This window comes from Myotis lucifugus, unplaced genomic scaffold (assembly GCF_000147115.1).
Source record: "Myotis lucifugus unplaced genomic scaffold, Myoluc2.0 scaffold_377, whole genome shotgun sequence".
Taxonomy (NCBI): Eukaryota; Metazoa; Chordata; class Mammalia; order Chiroptera; family Vespertilionidae; genus Myotis; species Myotis lucifugus.
In genome coordinates, this window is record NW_005871425.1 from 278,651 (window position 1) to 298,299 (window position 19,649).

Sequence of the window (19,649 nt, forward strand, 5' to 3'; positions counted from 1 at the left end):
GGAGCGAAGGGGAGGGACGGAGCGCAGGGGGCGGAGGGAGCGGGAGAGAGGGAAAACGTGGGCCGGGCCGCGGGCGGCCTGGGGCGCAGGGTGCGGACCCGCCGGGACCAGCCCTGCCTGCTCCCCCCGGTCAACGATCGGCCTCTCGCCTAGGCGCTCCCAGGTCGCAGCCGGGAACGAGGCCGGGCTGGGCCGCATGGATTCGTCTCCCGCGGCACCGCGGGGCATGGGTGGCCGGCTCAGGGTTCCACGACCTGGGGCAGCCCCGACCGTGGGCGGCGTGGCTGGTGGGGCCAGAGGCGCACGGCCTGTCTCTACCCCGGGCTCAGGCCACGCGGGCGGGCCGGCTTTGCGCCGCTGGCTACGTGTCTCCGGAACGCTACTACCCCATCCGCATACCTTACATGGCTCGAAAGTAAAAATAAAAAGAATTACGATGCGGGCGAGGCTGGCAAGGGGGAGAAGAGATTCCACTTCTCCCCAACTAAGGCGTCCTGGCGGGACTCCCAGGGCCTTCCCCAGAGCTCCCCCAGCGCCCACCTCGTGCCCCGAGAGAAAAGGCACAAAGGCACCGCAGTCTCAGGCCCAGGTGGCCGCTCCCCTGGTCGAGTGCAGACGCCTGTCTGCCAAGGGAGGGAGGATGGCCATTACGGATTACAGCGCAAGAGCCCCATCCTAAAGGCCGCGCCAATAGAGCCTCTCCAGTGGCTTGTGCTCAACGCCCGACCCACTTCTAAACCTCCAGCAAAAAGCTTCCTCTCCTTCATATTTTGAGCTCTCAAGAGCCCAACAATTCACAGGGGCCCCCAGCAAATAGCTCAGCAACCACTCCAAGTCTTTAGGTTCCTCCCTAAAGCATGGCCACCGGCTGCTAAAGTCACACCTAGTAGCAGCCTTGGAGAGGAGAGTCCTCCTACAGGACACCCTGGTGGTGACATAAATAAAAATATGTTTGCACAACTCTCCCACGCAGCCAAATCAGCAGGTTGCAACACATAAGAGAAGACCAGGTCACTCCTGCCACCCCGACCTGAACCCGATGGGAGGGAGCGATCTGAAAACTGCAGAACCACCAGTAAGAAGGCCCGAGTGACCTCCCTCAGAAACCTCTCCAGCTTGCAGTACTTTATAACCTAGCCAAAGGGGGAGATAAGTCCCACAGGGTGTCGGAAGGTTTTTATTGTCGTTTTCTTATTTCAAAAAAGAAAGAACCCCCAGTTAATCTAAGAGTCATTCCCCTTAAGATGGTGGGTGGCAAGTCTTCAGCAAGGACTCTCACCACAGGCCTCCTTACTTACCAAGTACCATGGCAAATCTCAACCACAAGATGATTCAGAGGTGGAGGCCGAAGGGCAGCCGGAGTTCATCAGTCCCACCCCGTTCATTACTGAGCACTGGATGTGACCTACCCTGAGCCACGAAGCAAAGGTATGAGGTCAGAGAAACAAACTAGATCATCTCTGAAGTCAGAACTGGTAACAAAGCCAGGACAGGAGCTCAGCCTAGTGCAGGTCCCACCCCTCATCAGCATATCAGTGGAGAGCTGAATCTCCCATCAAAGGAGCCAAGGGGAGAGACCTTTGTCCTCACACCTTACCAGCCAGGACAGGCCCCCCAACCCCCAACCACACTCACACCATAGCTAGAAATCTCTTTACGTTAAGTAGAGGTGGCATGTTATTTCCACCCCAGCACGTTCCTTCTTTCTCAGAGTTCAGACTGAGAGGATGTGATCTGAAGGTTACTGCACGTGTCATTCTTTCCGTGCAAGCTGTTGGCCTCCAGTGACTGAACCAGCCATCCCAGGTGAACAAAAACTTAAAAGATGAGCAAGCCTTGGGCCAGGAGAAGCCATAAGCAGAGGGTGGAGTGTGGTGAGGTAAGCTGCTTTTTATTAGCTCGCCTTCTTCTTCTGGGTGGTTTGTTTTTTGTTTTTGGTTTGTTTCTCCCATTCTCAAGCATATTCCTTAAGTTCTCTCTCTGCTATTACAAATGTGGCCTGAAGTGTGGACCAGCCAGGCCTGATTTGGAGGGCAGAGTACACATGTCTGTCTGCCTGCCTGCCAGTCTGTCTGTCTTAAATGGGGGATCAGCCCTTTACTGAAAGCCAAAGGCAGGCGTAGTGTGACTTTTTTACCTTGTAATTCCATAGAATCCTGGCTCGGGGACATGCTCCCTGACAAAAGGGTGCAGGGGCCAAATTCATTTAGGAACAACCTCCTTAATTCCCCTCTTGAACTTTCAAAAAGTACCCTTGTGCCTTAGATCCTTAGAAACCTCAAAGAAACAAGTGGAGCTGTTTAAAAACACCTTTGACAGCAGAATTATATGTGTGCCCCAGAACTCGCTGTGGGCAACACTTATTTCCTGACTGAGGACTGGATGGGACCATTCTGCAGCCCCATCTGGGAATGGGATGAAGAGTGAGCACCCAGACTCCAGCCCGGAGAGGAATTCCTCTCCCCCTCATGTTTTGTGCCTTCTTCTCCAACATGCTTCTCTGCCCTGGAACATTAAAGCCCCTCCCCCATCGCTGATTATGTGGCCAATATGATTATTTATGGAATGGTTCAGTGTAAAGCCCGGTGATCCTGCTCCAGGCAGTAACAACTGAATAGATGAGCAGTGAGAGCACTTGCTGCTGGTGGGAAGGCCTGAGGGACTTTCAAATATAAGGAGGAATCTGAGGCAGGCCTGGGAAGACTGGTACGTAAGAGGAGGCTTGGGTCAGCCCAGGGCAAGCAGCACAGCTGGGCTGCGCAGAACTGAAAAGTCATCATCAGGTAATTTTTGTCTCCATCTCTCTCTTCCATATTATCTTTACTGCTTCCCTCTACAGAGCTGCTCCACACTCCTCCCTGCAGGCTGGCTTCCTCTGCTCGCTTACCAAGTCCTGAGGACCTTCTGACTTTAGAATCCACCACCTTCAGACTGCCTCAGTCTTCCACAAGAGCTCAAATTCTCAGAGAAATCATCTGATTGGCTTAGCCTGAGTCAGGTGACTAATCCCTTCTGCCCACCCCCTCCAAATAGCTGAGGCAGGGGGCATGGTGGAACCATATGGTACAACAGGACTAGGGAGGGGAGGGAGATGACTTTGGAAAGAGGATATCTAGCTCTTAATTGTTCCGAACACTAGAAAAAATTATGTGACATGATAAAGGAGTTAGCTAAGCTATGATGGCAATCATATTGCAATATAAACATACCAAATCAATAGGCTATGCACCTTAAACTTACACACAGTGTCCTGTGTCAAGTATATGTCAATTTGAAGGAGGGGGATGGGAAAGAAAGTGGAAGGGACCATGGGCCCGGGACGAATTTTGGAGGAGGAAAGGAGAAAACGAAGACCAAAAACAGGCCGAAGCACTCAGAAAGCACTGCAGAACCCATCCAAAAGGGAATAAAGATTATTTATTTTTAACATATTTTTTTTAATTCGAGAAAATGCTAAAATATTAAAACAGTGGTTCCCTCTAAGTGGTAGAATTATGGGGTAAGATGTTTGCCTAATTCGTTCATCCTTGTCTTGTTTCCAACTTTTCTACCATGAGCACCCATTACATTTATAATGTTTTCATAAAGAAAGGAGGGTGCATTCGAGAGCAGGGATTCTCAAACTTGAGTGTGCATCAGAATTACCTGTAGGGCAATTAAAACACAGCTTGTGGTCCCCAACCCCAGCGTTTCTGATTCAGTAGGTCTGGGCTGGGCCTGAGAATTCACATCCCCAACCAGCTCCCAGATGATGGCTGCCTCTGCTGGTCCAGGGACTATACCAGTGATGGCGAACCTATGACACACGTGTCAGAGGTGACGTGCGAACTCATTTTTTTGGTTGATTTTTCTTTGTTAAATGGCATTTAAATATATAAAATAAATATCAAAAATATAAGTCTTTGTTTTACTATGGTTGCAAATATCAAAAAATTTCTATATGTGACACGGCACCAGAGTTAAGTTAGGGTTTTCAAAATGCTGACACGCCGAGCTCAAAAGGTTCGCCATCACTGGACTGTACTCTGAGACCCAATGAATTAGAGACTAGCCAGGGAGACTGGAAAAAATGAATGCACAAGAACATTCAAAGGAAGAACCAAGAGGATCTGTCCAATGCTTGAACATGAGAAGAAAGGGAGGGAGAGATGATGGCAAAGATAACTCCATCATGGGCTGATGAAGAGTCTCTGAGCTAACATGAGAATGCACTTTGTAATGATTAAAAAAGCTCCTGACTTCCTTCTCTTCCCTGCAGGAGAGACCCAGCACCACAGCTGGAAGCCCCTCCGCCTCCTGGCGAGTTCCAAGACTCGGCCAAGCATCACTTGGAGTTTCTGGTCCTCCTCTCTCGGGGTTTTCCTCTCGTGCATTCTTGGTGTTTGCGTGACAGGTCCTGAAGGGTGGCGCCTGGGAAAAGGCTTATTAGATTTCTCCAGCAGGGAATAGAGCCAGGAAGTTTATTTGAAGAGGGAAGGAGGGGTGTGTGGGAAGGGAAAGTACAGCTGAACCAGTGGAGTGAAGTGCATGAGCTCAGGTGCCCAGCCAAACCTGCGCTTATCAAGTCGCCTGCCGGAGGCAAAAGGGAAATATAGAACCTGTCAACTCCTCTTTGAGCATAAACACAGTGCGAGCTGATGATCCAGAATCCAGATTAAGTCAATTCATTCCATCAACAAGTATTTATGAAGTATCTAGGTACTCCCTGCCCAGTTAGTGTGTGGAGGGGACTGGGAAGGAACCAGGAGAAATAAAAGCCGTGGCACTTGCCCTGACCCTTTTATGTAATGATGTCTACTTTGAATTTATATTAGTTCACACAAACACTCCATCCATGCTTTTGTTCCGGCCCTCCGGTCCAGTTTAAGAACCCATTGTGGCCCTCGAGTCAAAAAGTTTGCCCACCCCTGATCTAGGTACTCTCTGCCCAGTTAGTGCGTGGAGGGGACTGGGAAGGAACCAGGAGAAATAAAAGCCGTGGCACTTGCCCTGAGGATTGGGGAGACTCAGTGAGCATTTACGAAGCAACTACAAACATACACACAGAGCCTAACACCAAGGGCCAGAGACGGCGAAGCATAGTGGCTAGCATCAGGACCTGGACTAGGTTCACATTCTCTGCCACTTACTAGCTGGGTAACATTAGTCAAGGTACTTAACTTCTTTCTAACTAGTTTCTTCATCTTAAAAGAGGAGCAGGGGAGGGAGATTAAGAGCCATACCCATTTCATATAGGGTTGTGATGAAGTTTAAATAATATTGGTAAAACACATACCACAATGCCCTGGCACTTAGCACTATTTTTGTTAAATAAGTAAATCAAAGGAAAAATTATTGACATATTTGGCTGCACAACAATTTAAAATTTGTCTGTAGTACCAGCAGTCCTAAGCCAGGTTAGCCAAAAGTGAGGAAACAGTTGCCATACCTATGAAAAGGGTGAATATTTTAAATTTATAACCTTTACAGCTCAACCGAGGGGGGAAAAAATGATCACCGTAATGATAAAAAGGCAAATCCACAAAAGGAGAAACAAAGATGGCAAGACACCCATGAAAAGATGCTCAATTTAAGTAAAAACAAAAAGATGCAAATTGCAATTATGATCGCTCATTTCATCTATCAGATTGGCACAGACTTAAAAAGAAGAACCAAACATTGGTGTGGGTTGTCGGGAGCTCTGGGACTCGGTACAACCCTTCAACGGGGTCCTCTGACAAAATGAATCAAAACGTAAATGAGCATAGCCATTGACACTACACTCCCAACTTCTAGGAATTCATTCCAGTTAACTTCCCCACCAGACTGCCTTCCCCCACGAGGCAAGCTCCACAAAAGCAGGACACACGCCTGTTCTATTCAGCAATGCACACAGCGCTTACCCCAGAGCCTGTGCTCAACATGTGCTGAATGAATGCACTGAAAGGCGCAACAATGTATTTAGGAGGCTGTTGGCTGGGACATTGTTTAAAAGGGTGAAAACCTGGAAATCGCAGAAATAAGAGGCTGGAGGCATATTATTACATGGCCACCGTGCCCTAGCGTCCCGTGTCCCCTCCTGTCGCATTTTCCAGCCGTTTTAAGTGACGCTTTCCCTTTCCTGAGTCACTTTCATATTCTCAAAGACTGTGCGTGTGACACAATTTGCAAACATTTCACAAAGTAAGAGTTTGGGGGGAAATAAATATGTTATCAAAGCCTTTTCACCAAATGGAAGCATTTTGTGATCTTTTCAATCTGAAGGGACAAAATGACCCCTTTCTGAAAAGGCTGGTGCTCCGAGCATACGGGAATTGCTAAGTATGGCCAATATTATACTGCCGGGAGCCGGTCCATCCTTGCTGCTTGACACAGTCGCTGCAGAGAAGAAACATCTGCACAGCATATGTTTCAAGGGACCTGGCGTATATGGCATACTGTTCTTAATATGTTTGCTCCCCTTAGCGCTATGTGTTTTAACCAAGGTCACCTCTCCGAGAAAGGTTGTTTCCCCAGGTAGGGATTTTCCCCTGAAGTTAGGGAGGGGATAAAACCCCTTAACTAAGTGCCAGGCAGGTAGTTAATCACTTTAACTACGAACAATCACGCTTAAGCTACATAATCTTTACTCCCTGGAATCAACTGGTATAAATACAGATGTAACTGGACAACAGAGACAGAACCTAGAGAGAGACAGAACCTAGACACAGAACCTAGGGACAGAACCTAGAACAGAACCTAGCGAGAGAACCTGGCTGAAGAACCTAGAGACAGAACCTAGAGACAGAACCTGGATAGAACATGGCAAGAGAACCTGACTAGAACCTGGTGACTGAACCTGGCTGGAGAACCTGGACAGAACCTGGCTGGAGAACCTAGCAAGAGAACATGGACACAGAACCTGGCTGGAGATCCTAACCAGAACTTCACTGGAGATCCTGACCAGAACTTGGCTGGAGATCCTGGCTAGGCTGCTGATCAACTGAACGCTGTCTCCGTGTCATTCCTTCTTCGCTGACTCCGTCCACACCTTTGGGGACCCCTGGACCTGCTGGGGATGGACCCCAGCATTATACCCTGCGCGTGGGGTCTGTTGTCTGGTTGCAGGAAGGCTTTCAATTTATAGGTTCTGAGTATCAAACGTTCTCTACAAACTCGTCTATAGGTACAAGGGTGAGAGGAGATGCTCCTGAATTAAGAATTTGGGGGGAGGGGAGGGAGGTATTTACTCTCTATTTCCAGATTGCTCTTCTGTAACAACGTATGCTTATAATAGGTCAAGTATGGTTCCATTTTACCTTTTTTCAAATCTGATAGGAAAGTCTGTGCCCAGCTTGAGGCACTCCACTTGGCCAGAATGATTTCTTTTTTTTTGTTGTTAATCCTCACTGAGGCTATTTTTCCATTGATTTTTAGGGAGAGTGGAAGAGAGAGGAAAAGACAGAGAAAATTCGATGTGAGAGAAACACATCGATTGGTTGTCTCCTGCACAGGCCCTGGGCCAGGGAAGAGCATGCAACCAAGGTAAGTGCCCTTGACCAAAATCGAACCTGGGATCCTTTGGTCCACAGGCTGATGTTTTATCCATTGAGCCAAACCAGCTAGGGCTGGCCAGAACTATTTCTGCTCCTCCTGCCTTCCCGGGGATACTCCCTGTCGTCAGGAGCTTACCCTGCAAGAGGCTCCCACTCTGAGCTCTTGGACTCCATCATCTCCAGCCAAGTCTTGTTATCCGAGGTAGCTGTGTTCTAGGGCCTCCGTATACAATGAATTAGCAAGGACTGAGCCATGGCTCCTAGAGGAAATACAGGGTTAGGTTCCCGAGCAGCGGTCACATTTCCGTGAACTGATCAATACACAACTGTATTTTCTCTGTTTCCATTTAAAGACACCTTATTTAACACAAAATGTGGAGGCTTTAACACTGAACTTGCAGCCAGCAGCACTATTAACTCACACCCAAACAAAGCTCACCTAACTCATGTATTTCCCCACAAGGCAGTCCACCTGGGCATGCTTAGAACTCTGAACAACACTTTAGCGCTACGAGGCGGGGCAGGGGAGGGCACATTGTAAACAGTAACACCACCAACAAAAAGCACAAAACACGGACTAAACAGGCCACAGAAAGGGCACCTGATCCTGAAGGGGGGAGATCAGGGTGGAGGGAGGGGTCACGGGGGGGGGGGGGGGGGGAAAAGGGGACATCTGTAATACTTTTAACAATAAAGATAAATAAAATTAAAAAAGGACACCAATTTACAGTGTGAGAGCTGAAACAAGAAGCCAGGTCATCACTTTGCTCAACTTCAGCCGGGAATGTGTATGAATTGGGCAACTCAAATTTTTGTCACTCTACACATGTCCACGTGACCATGAAAGCACCGCGAGCATTGATTTGGGGGTTGAAATAAATTTCAGCAAGTTTGCAAATTTGCAAACAGGGGATCTGTGACGAATGAGATCAACAGTTTTTAACGACACTTAAAGAGCAGTGCCAGTCAGTAGTCTAAGGCTTCATTCGTTTCAGCCTTGTGTTAACCATGTGATGTATTATTATGCCCATGTTTTAAGTGAGGAACCTGAGGGATTTAGCCACCTGTCCACGGGCACACAGTTGGTAAGTGATGGGGCTGGGATCTGAATGCACACTGTCTGGGTTTGGAGCCGCATTCCAGGCAGTAACCAAGGGAAGTTCAGGTCAATCCAGAGCATCTGGCCTCTCAGAGAACTTCCTGGGGCTCAAGGACATGAAGGACAGGAACAGTGGAGCTCCAGGGAGGAAAAACTGTGACCAGGAAATAAAGAAGGAGGACGGAAAAGAGGACTTTTAAACTGAATGAAAGGGTACTACTTGCAAAAACAAACCAAAACACAAAGTTCAGCTTCTATGTCATAATCAATATGGTATAGTGTATCTTTCTAATAAAAAATAAATCATCCAGAGACTGAGTGTCAAACAGACTGTAAGTGCCTCGAGAGGCAAGGACCCTGTCTTGTATTTCTCTCTTGCTCATGGCATATGACACAGTAGTAATAAAAAATATGGATTTTGCTCTGGCTGGTGTGGCTCAGTCAATTGGGCATCGTCCTGCGCACCAAAAGGTTGCCAGTTCAATTCCTGGTCAGGGCATATGCCCAGATTGTGAGCTCAATCCCTAGCACGGGGCTTGTAGGAGGCAGCCTATGGATGTTTCCTTATCACATTGATGTTTCTCTCTCTCTCCTTCTCCCTTCCTCTCTCTAAAAATCAATTTTTAAAAATATGGATCACTTAATGGGAAAATAAAATGCTTCTCTTCATCCCTCTCCCAATCTGGTCTCTAATAACTGTTCAAATTAGTCAAAAGAAAAGTGGCATCGTCAACCTTTCCCTCCTCTGCAGTTTGTAAGAGCTTTTATTGTTGTCCTCCCTTCAGTGAGTACACCAAGTACCACAGTCACATGGGTCTCAGCGGCCAGAGTCTTAACCAGGCCAAGGAATGACTTCCCTGCTCGTTCTTTTTCAGAGGGATCTGAAAGAAAACAATCAGTTCTTCTCTTTAAGTCTGTCTCTTTAAAAGAAGGTGAAAGCCCCCAATTTGATGAACTCTCTGGGGAACAGTACATAGATTAAAATATCACCCACCTATTTCCCTGCCGTACCAAATTCTTTTGGGGACATTAGCCACTTATTCAACTTCTTACAACAGCCAAACCTGAAGGGGTTTTCCTCTGTTGGGTAGTGACGTTCACCAACACTTGGTCTTGAAACCCCACTCCTCCCCAAACCAGCATCTCTTGTGCCTAAATTTAATGCTGTGACTCAGGTGCAGGCATGAGTGCACGTGAGCCCCCTGTCTCTGAGTGTGGGGGCTGGAAAGGAAGTAGCCGGGTGGATTGCTGTCTTTCTGTAGGTGCAAACCACCACCTCATTTCTCTGTACCCAGACATGTGACTCTGACTGGCTTCAACGTTTTGGCCCCCAAACAACCAGGCATCCTTTTTAAGTTGGCATGTTTTCCACGGAGGAATATTGAGCATCTTTTCTACATGCCTCACACAGTGCTAGGCCAGCTGTCTAACAATATGGATCCCGGAAGGGGGTGCTGCCCACGTTGGGGACAGCAGGCAGCCGCTAGTGCCTGTTGCTCACAGCAAACGTGAAAGAGCCCTCAGAACAGGGGGTCCAGGCGGCTGGCTGAGACGCCCCCAGCAAGCATCCATGCACCAGGAGTGCCAGCAGAGGCTGCCCGAGGGCCAAGGTGGGCATGCCTGCGTCCTGGAGAGCGGATCTGAGAGCTCTCGGAGGCTGCCCAGGCCCCGTTAAAAGGGAAGGATGAACCTCATGACATCAGTTCCAAAGATATGCCACCTGCTAGTGTCATGCCCAGGCTCGTCTTCCCACCTACCAGCCTCCCAGGCAAGTCTCCAAGGGCCTGGTGAGCAGGCAGCTGCAACATTTTGTTGCCTCTGATTGATTTGGACTGGGAAGACCTAGAGGGGGGAAAGAATGGCCATTCTCAATGATCTGGACCCCTGAGTCGGCTGGGGTCCTGAAAAATCATCTTGTCAACCCCTCTGTAGGTTTTCTTTGGCCAGGAAATCTAGCCGGGCAGATTGGCTGGAGTAAATTTCTTCATCCACACACACTCGCATTACATGGATGTCCAGGACAGTAACAATGCAAGTCCACTCCGACACAGACTTCTCCCTCCGAACCCCAATGCCATCCCCTTGTCTGAAATGCCTGCCACCATGTGAGAGCCTGGCTCAGCCCGCTCAGCCACACTCCCCAGCTCGCTGCTTTTGAATAAGTTGAATATCAAACAAAGGGCGTAATACCCAGCAGTTGCTGAAAAAGCTCACTCCGTCCACTTTATTCTCTCTGGCAGATGCAACTGAAAGATTTTTTTTAATCCCCGAAAAACTTCTCATTTAAACATGGGGTGCAAAAGGCTTGTGCAATGTGAGCATCCCTGGACCCGCAGGGGGACAGAAAAGGGGGGGGGGGCTTCAATGAAATACAAAAGCCACGCAGACCTGGAGCGGAGCAGGCTGCCCACAACAAGGCAGCCAACTGCCAAACTGTCATTTTGCTCGGCGGCTGAACAGAAGGCTCGAGTAATGACAACCACAAAACTCATTTAAAGTCTGAAAAGGTGACTAATGAGCTCATTCATGCTGGCTATAAATTATTCACTACAACACTGATCCCACTCAAGACAAACAGTAAAGTAAACTTTAAACACAGACAACGGCGGCCTCCTCCAAAGAGGAACGAGTTATGTCTGTAAAACTTTTCACAATGAGAGGGATCCTTGTCTCTCCCCGGTCTATTGTCACATTCACTCTTCTGTTTACTTTTTTTTACTGCCTTTAATCAAGTTTAAGCAGACACAGCTGTTACACATTTATTTCTCTGTGGAGGGTTTTTTTTTTCCCTTTTCCATTAGTTATTACGAGCAATCATGATGCTCTAAAAATAGCAGCAAATGATATTCTCTAGAAATTGAAGGCTGACCTTAACACGAAGCCCAGGTCTTCGGAAAGAATATTCAGACACACGTGTCGGCTGAGTGGCGGCGCCGGACAAAGGCGAAACAAAAGTGCAAGGCATTTTCCTCTCTCGGAGAGGTTTTCAATTTGCTTCCAAATTTCCTTTCGGTTCCAGTGGAAAACGTGTTGCTTCCAAACCTTGCAATACAGAACCTGCTTCCCCTGCTCATGTTTTCATTAAGATTTTCGTGAACACGCACGAGCGTTAACAGAATAAAGAGAGAAGTGTCTCCGTTGGGCTTGCCGGCACAGACGAGCCCAGCAGCAGGTTTGTTGAAAACCCACCACCATTTGCTGCCGACACTTGCCGTTTCCTGTTTAATATTAAATAAAGAAGCTTAGCTCTTCTGTTTCTATACACTGTGCTATTTGCTACGACTGCCACTCCTAAAAGCGCTGGGACTGTAGGGAACAAGTCCCCTGTTTTTCAAACCTTTATTTTATCTGTTTCCAAGATAGAGTGAGAATTAAGACTTTCAAATCTGATAGATTTTTTCTTCTTCTTAAAAATAGTCCCCGAATAAGTACTTACATTCGCTCTTGGTCAGATCGCTGAACATTATGTCTTTTTAAACTGCTTTGAATACTTTGAAAAGGGGCCACAGAAAAGCCGCAGAAAACACTCATGTTCAAAAACCGCCAGATGGAGGTTCTGAGTAACCAAAAGTGAAAGCAGAAAGGTCTCAGAATGAGTTGTGCCCAGTACACACCTCGAGATTAGGGGGGGTGGGGTGGGGGTGGGAGGAGTTGGGGGGGTGAGTGGTCTTGAGCCTGGGAATCTTGCCTAACATGAGAAATAAAGCATGGAGGGCTTTAACTTCAACATGAGACGGGCCAAGTGCTGGCTCCATTTAAGGAAAACCTTCCACGTTGCTCTCAGCGTCTCGCACACGAGGGAAAGACTTGTCCAGCTCTCTCTGTGTCTGAAATGCAAAGCAATTTTTCCTCTGAGCGGAGAAAGAGGAGTCCTGCAATATTTATAGCACAGCGCTTTGCCACCTACCAATAGCAATCTGGTTGGTCTTCACCTGTTTAGCATGGTTTTTCTGTATTGTTGTTTTTTTAAAATATATTTTTGTTGATTTCAGAGAGAGGAAGGGATGGGGAGAGATAGAAACATCAATGATGAGAGAGAATCATTGAGCGGCTGCCTCCTGCACGCCCCCTAGTGGAGATTGAGCCTGCAACCTGGGCATGTGCCCTTGACCGGAATCGAACCCCGGATCCTTCATTCGCAGGCTGATGCTCTATCCACTGAGCAAACTAGCGAGGGCTAGCATGGTTTTTTAATACACATTTCTGTACTAGTAAACAGCCATTCTTTCGGTTCTCTGTGCAAGAGTCCTTGTAGAGGTGTGTGTGTGTGTGTGTGTGTGTGTGTGTGTGATCAATCAACATGTAAAAACCAACACCAACCAAAGGAAGGGTCAAGTCTAAAATGACATCCCATGTAAGTCTCAGCTGCTCGGCACTCCCACCAACCAGATCCCTGTCCCCTCTCTGTGGACGGTGTGGACAAAATACTGCTTTGAGACCGAGCCACAAGGGGGTCCTTCCTGGTAAGGTGCCTGACAGACAGAGTCCGCCTCTCCCTTCCTGGGAGGGGCACCTGGCTTGTCTTGAGATGGTCCTAATCCCATCCTTCTCCTCATTTTCTTGAGGAGATGATCAAAGGTAATGTCAGTTTGGCCTGAAGAGGTTCAGCCCAAACAGTGAGCACGGAGTACCCCATTTACTTCAATCCGAAGAATCACAAAGCATTCATAACAAAAGCTCTCCAAGGCTTCCTCCGTGCCGGGCACCCTGCCAAGGGCTTTCCCTGCATTATTCATGTTATCCTCCAGGACACAGGTGCTGTCATCCTCTTTTACAGATGAGGACACTAAGGCTTAAGGAGATGAAGTCATTGCCAGCGGGTTGACAATTGGTGCACACCATGGTGAAATGAAAAGTTAAGACCCCACATCTTTCAGCCTGCAGAGCCCACCCTTTTAATCACTACACTCTCCTATCTATTTACTAGAGGCTCGGTGCACGAATTCGTGCTCAGGTGGGGTCCCTCAGCCTGGCCAGTGATCAGGGCGATCGGGCTGTCTCGCCCAGTCCCGATCGGAACTATGGGGGCCGGCCGGCCAGGAAGGGACCACAGGAGGGCTCCAGAGCGTGTCCAGCCCTCTGGCCCAGTCCCAGTCGGCCAGACCCCAGCAGCAAGCTAACCTACCAGTCGGAGCATCTGCCCCCTGATGGTCAGTGCACGTCATAGCGACTGGTTGAGCAGTCACTGAACAGTCGACCAATGGGTCAAACACTTAGCATATTACGCTTTTATATATAGGATGCTCCCCAAGACTCATTTCCAAAATCGCAGATGAAACTTGCTGCTTACAATCTACCTCTTGGGCATCTTTGTCAGTTTTTTGGGTTTATTTGTGTATTGTTGTTTTTTACTTGATTTGAGAGAAAGAGAGAGAGAAATTTGTTGTTCCACTTATATATGCATTCATTAGTTTATTCCTGCATGTGCCCTGGCTGGGAATCAAACCTGCAACCATGGTGTATCAGGACAACGCTCTAACCAACTGAGCTACCCAGCCAGGGCTATGTTCGGTTTTTACTTAGTATGTTTCAAATGGGCCAATAACTGTAGACACCCTCTCTACTCCCACAGGCTCAGCTCCAGATGCTCACACAGAAATGGACACCATTCACTGAAGGGACAAACATATCTACAAAATACCCAAATACCCAGGGCAATGGGCACACACCAGCACTCTGCTTCTGTCTGAAATGTAAAACACAAAGATTTGGGGGGTGAGGGGAACCCTGACAGTTGGCAACTCCAGAGGCCAGGCCTGAACTCCAAGCCTGTCCCCACCACCTCCCATCTGGACAGACCCTCTGGAGGAACACGCAGCTACGAAGGTGCCCACAGAACAATCTACTCTGTCTCCAATCCTCACCCCACTCCCTCCCAACCCAACAAAGAAACCCTTTCTCAATCCTACAGCCACAGGGACAAAGATTTATGGTTTCATTTCAAGTTAATGCCTCCAAAGCGCAAACATCAGACTAGGAAACAATTTCAAACTATTTCTTTCACACTTTGCCCACAGAGTTAGCTGGTTGTCTGCCAGTTCGGAAACACCATTGACCACCACACTAGAACTATTTTCCAAAAACTTTACTATAGAGAATTAGGTCAGGGCCCAGATCAACCTTGGCCAACTCGATAAATATGTTAAAAAATTTGCCACAGTGAAATATACCGACTGCACTACTAGTGTGATTAACTTTTTCCCTAAATATAGTGGACAGGAGGAGAAAACTACCCTACGAAGGCAGCCCAGTGCCCCAGGGGTGCTCCGGAGTCTCCCCACAGCCCGTGCGCTGGCCATGGAGAGGAGACAGGCTCCCCCAGCTCACCGCCACCTCCAGCACCCATGTCATCTTCACGCCCATGGCACAACCAAACCCATGTGGGTACCAAGGCCAAGGAGTCCGTTCCCTCGTGACCCACCCCCCAGATGCTTCCTTGAACGATTTCCTCGTCTCAAGACTAGTCAAAGGCTCCGTAAAAAGTGGATGGAGCAGAAAGCTGAGGTCTGTGGTTTCATTCCCGAGAAACCCTCAGCTGTCCACAGGGATCGGATTCCGCTGCCTTTCCGAGTCCCGCTCTGGCTTCTGCCCACAGCAGCTCCCCGAGACACCACATCAAACCTCTCTCGGCGTCTCGGCGACACCAGCAGCACAGCAGAACCTCTAATGGTTATGATAAGAAAAATAAGCCCAGCTCAGACCTTCCGGCCACATGCGCTGTCCGAGCGGGTTTTATTCGCCTGTCCGTGGCTCCTCCCTCACATCCTCCATTGCTCATTTTTCTAGATCAAAATCTACAACTCACGGGCAGGCAGAAAGGCACGCAGGCTGACTGCCCTGACATCATTTGATCTCAACAGAGCTATCTGTTCACTAATTCCATTCTTAGCTTGACAACACTGGCCAGCAAAGGTTTGTTTCTTCACTACAAAAACCAAATACTATAAAAAGGAAAAGAAAATCTGAAAGGTTACCCGTAGGAAGGACTTTACTGATGGTGTCGGACAAAGCCCTAATTTAATGAGGCGGTTGAGGCCCAGGGAAGTGACTTAGGACCCCATATCAGAATGTGTTGGTAGTTTCCTCTCCAGTGTCTACTCTTCTCCTCTCCCTTCCCAACACCCCCTCCACACACACACACACTCAGCATTTCTCAGCCTTGTGGTGTGGGTGGAAGTGACCCCATCGCCAGCTCCAGAGGCCCTGGACTGGTGTTGGTCCAGCTAGGACTTTGTGCACCAGCCGACACATTTCCTCTGTTGTTTAGACACCGGATTGGCTTTTCTGTCACTTGCAACCCGAAGCATCCCAACAGATGCCCACACAGAGTTACTGGCAGATCCAACTTCTTAACTGCCTACCCAGGGGTGTCTGCCAGAGTAGTCTTTAACAGTCCAAAACAGAGAAAACCATGTTTCAACAAATTTAGTGGCTGGACTTGATAAGAATAAAAAGATTTGGGTGAAAAATATGAAATTAAATATTATCATTGTGCACTTTAAAAGTGTGGCTTAATGTGTCAAAGTGGCTATAGTAGCAGAGTATTCTTGGCCTGGCAGGTGTGGCTCAGTTGGTTGGAGCACCATCCTGTACACCAAAAGGTGGCAGGTTCAATTCCCTGTCAGGGCACATTCCCAGGTTTCGGGTTTGATCCCTGTTTGGGGTGCATGTGGGAGGCAATTGATCAGTGTTTCTCTCTCACATTGATGTATCTATCTCTCTCTCCCTCAAGTCAATAAAAAAAAAAAGAGAGAGTATTATTGATGAATGGGATTTAACTATAGAATTCAATGCTAATGGGTCATGTTTAGAACATGACTCACACTTAGGTCTCAGAGCTTGACCAGCAACTGGAGGAACAATGTCCCAGCTTTATGTCCCCAGGTGCTTCAGCCCCAGACTGGGTGGTGATAGGGGGTGAAGACGGTCATAATGGCCACGGTTACTGACTGCACTGCCGGTTACTGCCTGCACTGCCCAGTTACTGCCTGCACTGCCGGTTACTGCCTGCACTGCCCAGTTACTGCCTGCACTGCCGTGATAAAGAGTGATAAAGAAACAGGCCCCAGGAGGAGGCACGTTGCCCCCAGGACAGCCCACCGAGACTGAATGGGAATCCAGCCCCTCCCGGGAATGTGACTAAACCAACCTGGACTTTCCTTATCACCACAAGTGAGGTAATCTGCCTGATAAGACCCCTGCCTGCTCCCAAAGGTGCCCTTGCCTAAAACAATCCTTCCTTTTCTTTTGCTAGTAACTTTCTGCCTATAAAAAATCTTCCACTTTGTACAGCTTCTAGGAGCTCCCTTCTGTTGCTAGATGGAGTGCTGCCCGATTCATGAATCGTTTAATAAAGCCAATGAGACCTTCAAATGTACTCCACTGAATTTTGTGTGTTTGTTTAGCAGTAGTTATTTCACAAAGACGCGGAGCTGTGTTTTATCTGCTTTATGTCCTCAAGTGCTTCCAAAGAGCCATGTGAGCTAGGTTTGACCAAAGTAGTTAACAAAGGATATTGAATGACCGACTTGCACAAATTTAACTAATTTAAGATGATATCTAGTGTCAATGAGAATACATTCTTTAGCAATTCTAAAAGTATAAAATTAAAAAGACGAGTGTCAATACATACAATAAAATATGGCCCAGTTAATGTTTATTGAGTACTCACAGGAAAACTTGCTATGAAATACTGAAGCGTAAACCTCAGTCCCCTCCCTCACACAGGCCCTTTCCACGGCCCTGGGAAGGACCCCAGAAATGTGTTGAATGAGCACCTTCAATATTTAGATTAGACACTGAACACACACAAAAAACACCTTAACATGCCCTGACCCTTATATGAAAGAAACTTGAGAAAGGCTTCCCCATATTTGACAATCCTAAAAATGCACATGACATTATCAATAACCAGTTATGAAGCTAAAGAATTTTTGCCTAAACTGTCAGAAATAAAAAAGAAATCCCAACCAATCATACTAGAAGAATAAGTGCATTATCTTGCTATTCACTCGAGAGAAAATGGCATTCCACAATCACTGTCACATAAAGAAATGAGCAAAGAGTACACAGCCCAAAAAATGTAGGGGAAAAGTAATGCAGACATACATGAAACAGCTGATTAATAATAATGTTCGGTTATTTTGGGGGGGGGGGATTTTGTGATGCTTGGGATGCCGGCTTTTTAATGACACACTGTTTTCTTTCATCATTTGAAACAAATGCTTACTGCTACACTTCATTTTCTATTTGCAATTTCTTTTCTTAAAGACTCCCTCCCCCAAACTAAATCGGCTTCAGGCCACACAAAGCCGGCACCCACCGCTGGTGTGCCAGACTCCTCGCTCTTCGTGGACTATCTGTCTGCCAACAGCAGTGTGAGGCGGGTACTACTGTCCCCGTTGTACAGGTGAGGGATCTGGGCCTCAAGTGTTCTGAGACAACCTGCCAGAGGTGACCCAGCTAACAAGTGCAGAGCTGGCCCTGAGCTCAGCAGCTTGATCCAAAGGGCTCCCAGCCAGGGTCCCATCCTGCCTTACCAGCCCTGCTTCTGGGCCTGCCCACAGCAGTAAAGGAAGGGCCACCCACTCTCTGAGTGTGTCTTCCTGGTCTCCGGCGGCTGCATCAGCTTCGGGGAAGGGCTGGGAGAAGGGGCATCTCAAACCCACCCATAGGGGAAGGGAGGGGGGCGAGCCCTGTCTCAGTTCCTGCAGAGCTGAGGGTTCCACCGAGGCTCACCTTTCAGGTCCACATGTCCAAGCCTCGGTGAGGAATGAACACTGGCTGCTTTAGGGAGGAACTCGGGGAGAGAGGACTGGGCACCAGTCTGACAGCAGAACAGGACGCCTTGAATTCAATGTGAGAGCACAGCTCTCTTCCCTCCGCAATCCAGTCCCACCCCAGGCTCAGCCACCCCTCCTCTCAATTCAGAACTACTGTGTCGTCCACTTGACGGCAGAATGCTCCGTGTGAGGGAACTCTGTGGACTCAATTTTGTGTCTGATGAAGTGGGCCCCTCCTCCGGGGGCCCTCCTGAACCCTCTTCCATCCGTCCTCCCGGCACACAGGACTGGACCTGCTCTATTCTGGTGCCACACATTTTATGTTGTAAATGACGAAATTGCAAGGTGATAGGTGACTTACCTTCTTGGAGCAGTGAGCAGCCCAGCCAAGAGGAGCTTAGGGAACCAGTGGGACCAAAGGCCTTTGACTTTACCGTGAACACAGTCCCGGGTGATTACCAGTGCTGCTTGCTCTGAATCAACCCGCAGCCTCAGCTCTGCCCTAGGCGTCCCTCAGCCAAAGCAGAAAAGGCCTCCCATCCAGATGGGAGTATAGATATGCAAAGTTCCAGAGAGAGGCCGCCCAGTTCCCACTGAGTTGTAGACGGCGTTAACATATGTAAAGAACTAAAGCTTCCCCTTGAAGCAGGGGTGGGGGGTGGAGGTGGGCAGGGGCCAGGATGCTGGAGGCTCCTACAAATTCCACAAAGGTGAAACCTCTTCCAAGTGCTCCGGCAGCATTGACCTTGGCCTTGTGGTTGGGTGGGGTCTCAGCAACAATGGCATGTGTTACACAGGGGGTATGACCGGTTGACTTTTCCAATGGCACTCAACAGTCAAACCATCCAACCGTCCCTCCCCCACTCCAAGCTCACCAAACCACTTCCAGGCAGTAATATTCCTCACTGTAAATTAATGCCTGTGCTTTCTGATTTGCTACACCTGTCCTGTGAGATTAGTTAACAAACAGGTGGACCCTAGGGAAACAGGTCTGCTCCTCTGAGCAGAAAGTGATGTCCCCTGGGGAGTTCTTCATCTCAATAATGCTGTTGGCTATCAAGACCCACTGGGACACCCCTATCTTCTGAGCAAACTAAACAGCAGAGTCCTGCCCAGCAGATGGTTAAGTGCTAGAAATCTTTGCCAAATAAGTAGATGAATGAGGGACCCATCGGTCTGCTATAAAAAACAATAAATGCATTAGAAAGAATACACTCACACTTTTGCCTGCCACACCATCCATTGAAAAGATGA

General features: G+C 48.2%; 1 protein-coding gene and 1 long non-coding RNA gene across 7 annotated transcripts in view; one reads left to right on the forward strand and one right to left on the reverse strand.

Annotated features, from left to right (window-relative positions):
- The window catches only part of FOXN3 (forkhead box N3), a 359,245-nt gene that overhangs the window by 215,105 nt on the left and 124,491 nt on the right, over positions 1-19,649 (reverse strand). The window contains exon 1 of one of the 6 annotated variants that reach the window (XM_006101670.3): positions 12,050-12,073. The exons of 2 other annotated variants lie outside the window; for them this stretch is intronic. The gene's annotated coding sequence lies outside the window, so the exon portion shown is untranslated. Of the gene's footprint in view, positions 1-435; positions 457-1,298; positions 1,320-11,482; positions 11,504-12,049; positions 12,074-19,649 lie in introns of those variants that run through there. 3 more of the 6 variants (XM_023765122.1, XM_014467053.2, XM_023765123.1) reach the window with 3 other exon arrangements.
- Positions 1,718-4,645, forward strand: LOC106699339. Its single transcript, XR_002832362.1, has 3 exons — positions 1,718-1,879; positions 2,840-2,998; positions 4,259-4,645. It is a non-coding gene; the product is annotated as an uncharacterized LOC106699339 (long non-coding RNA).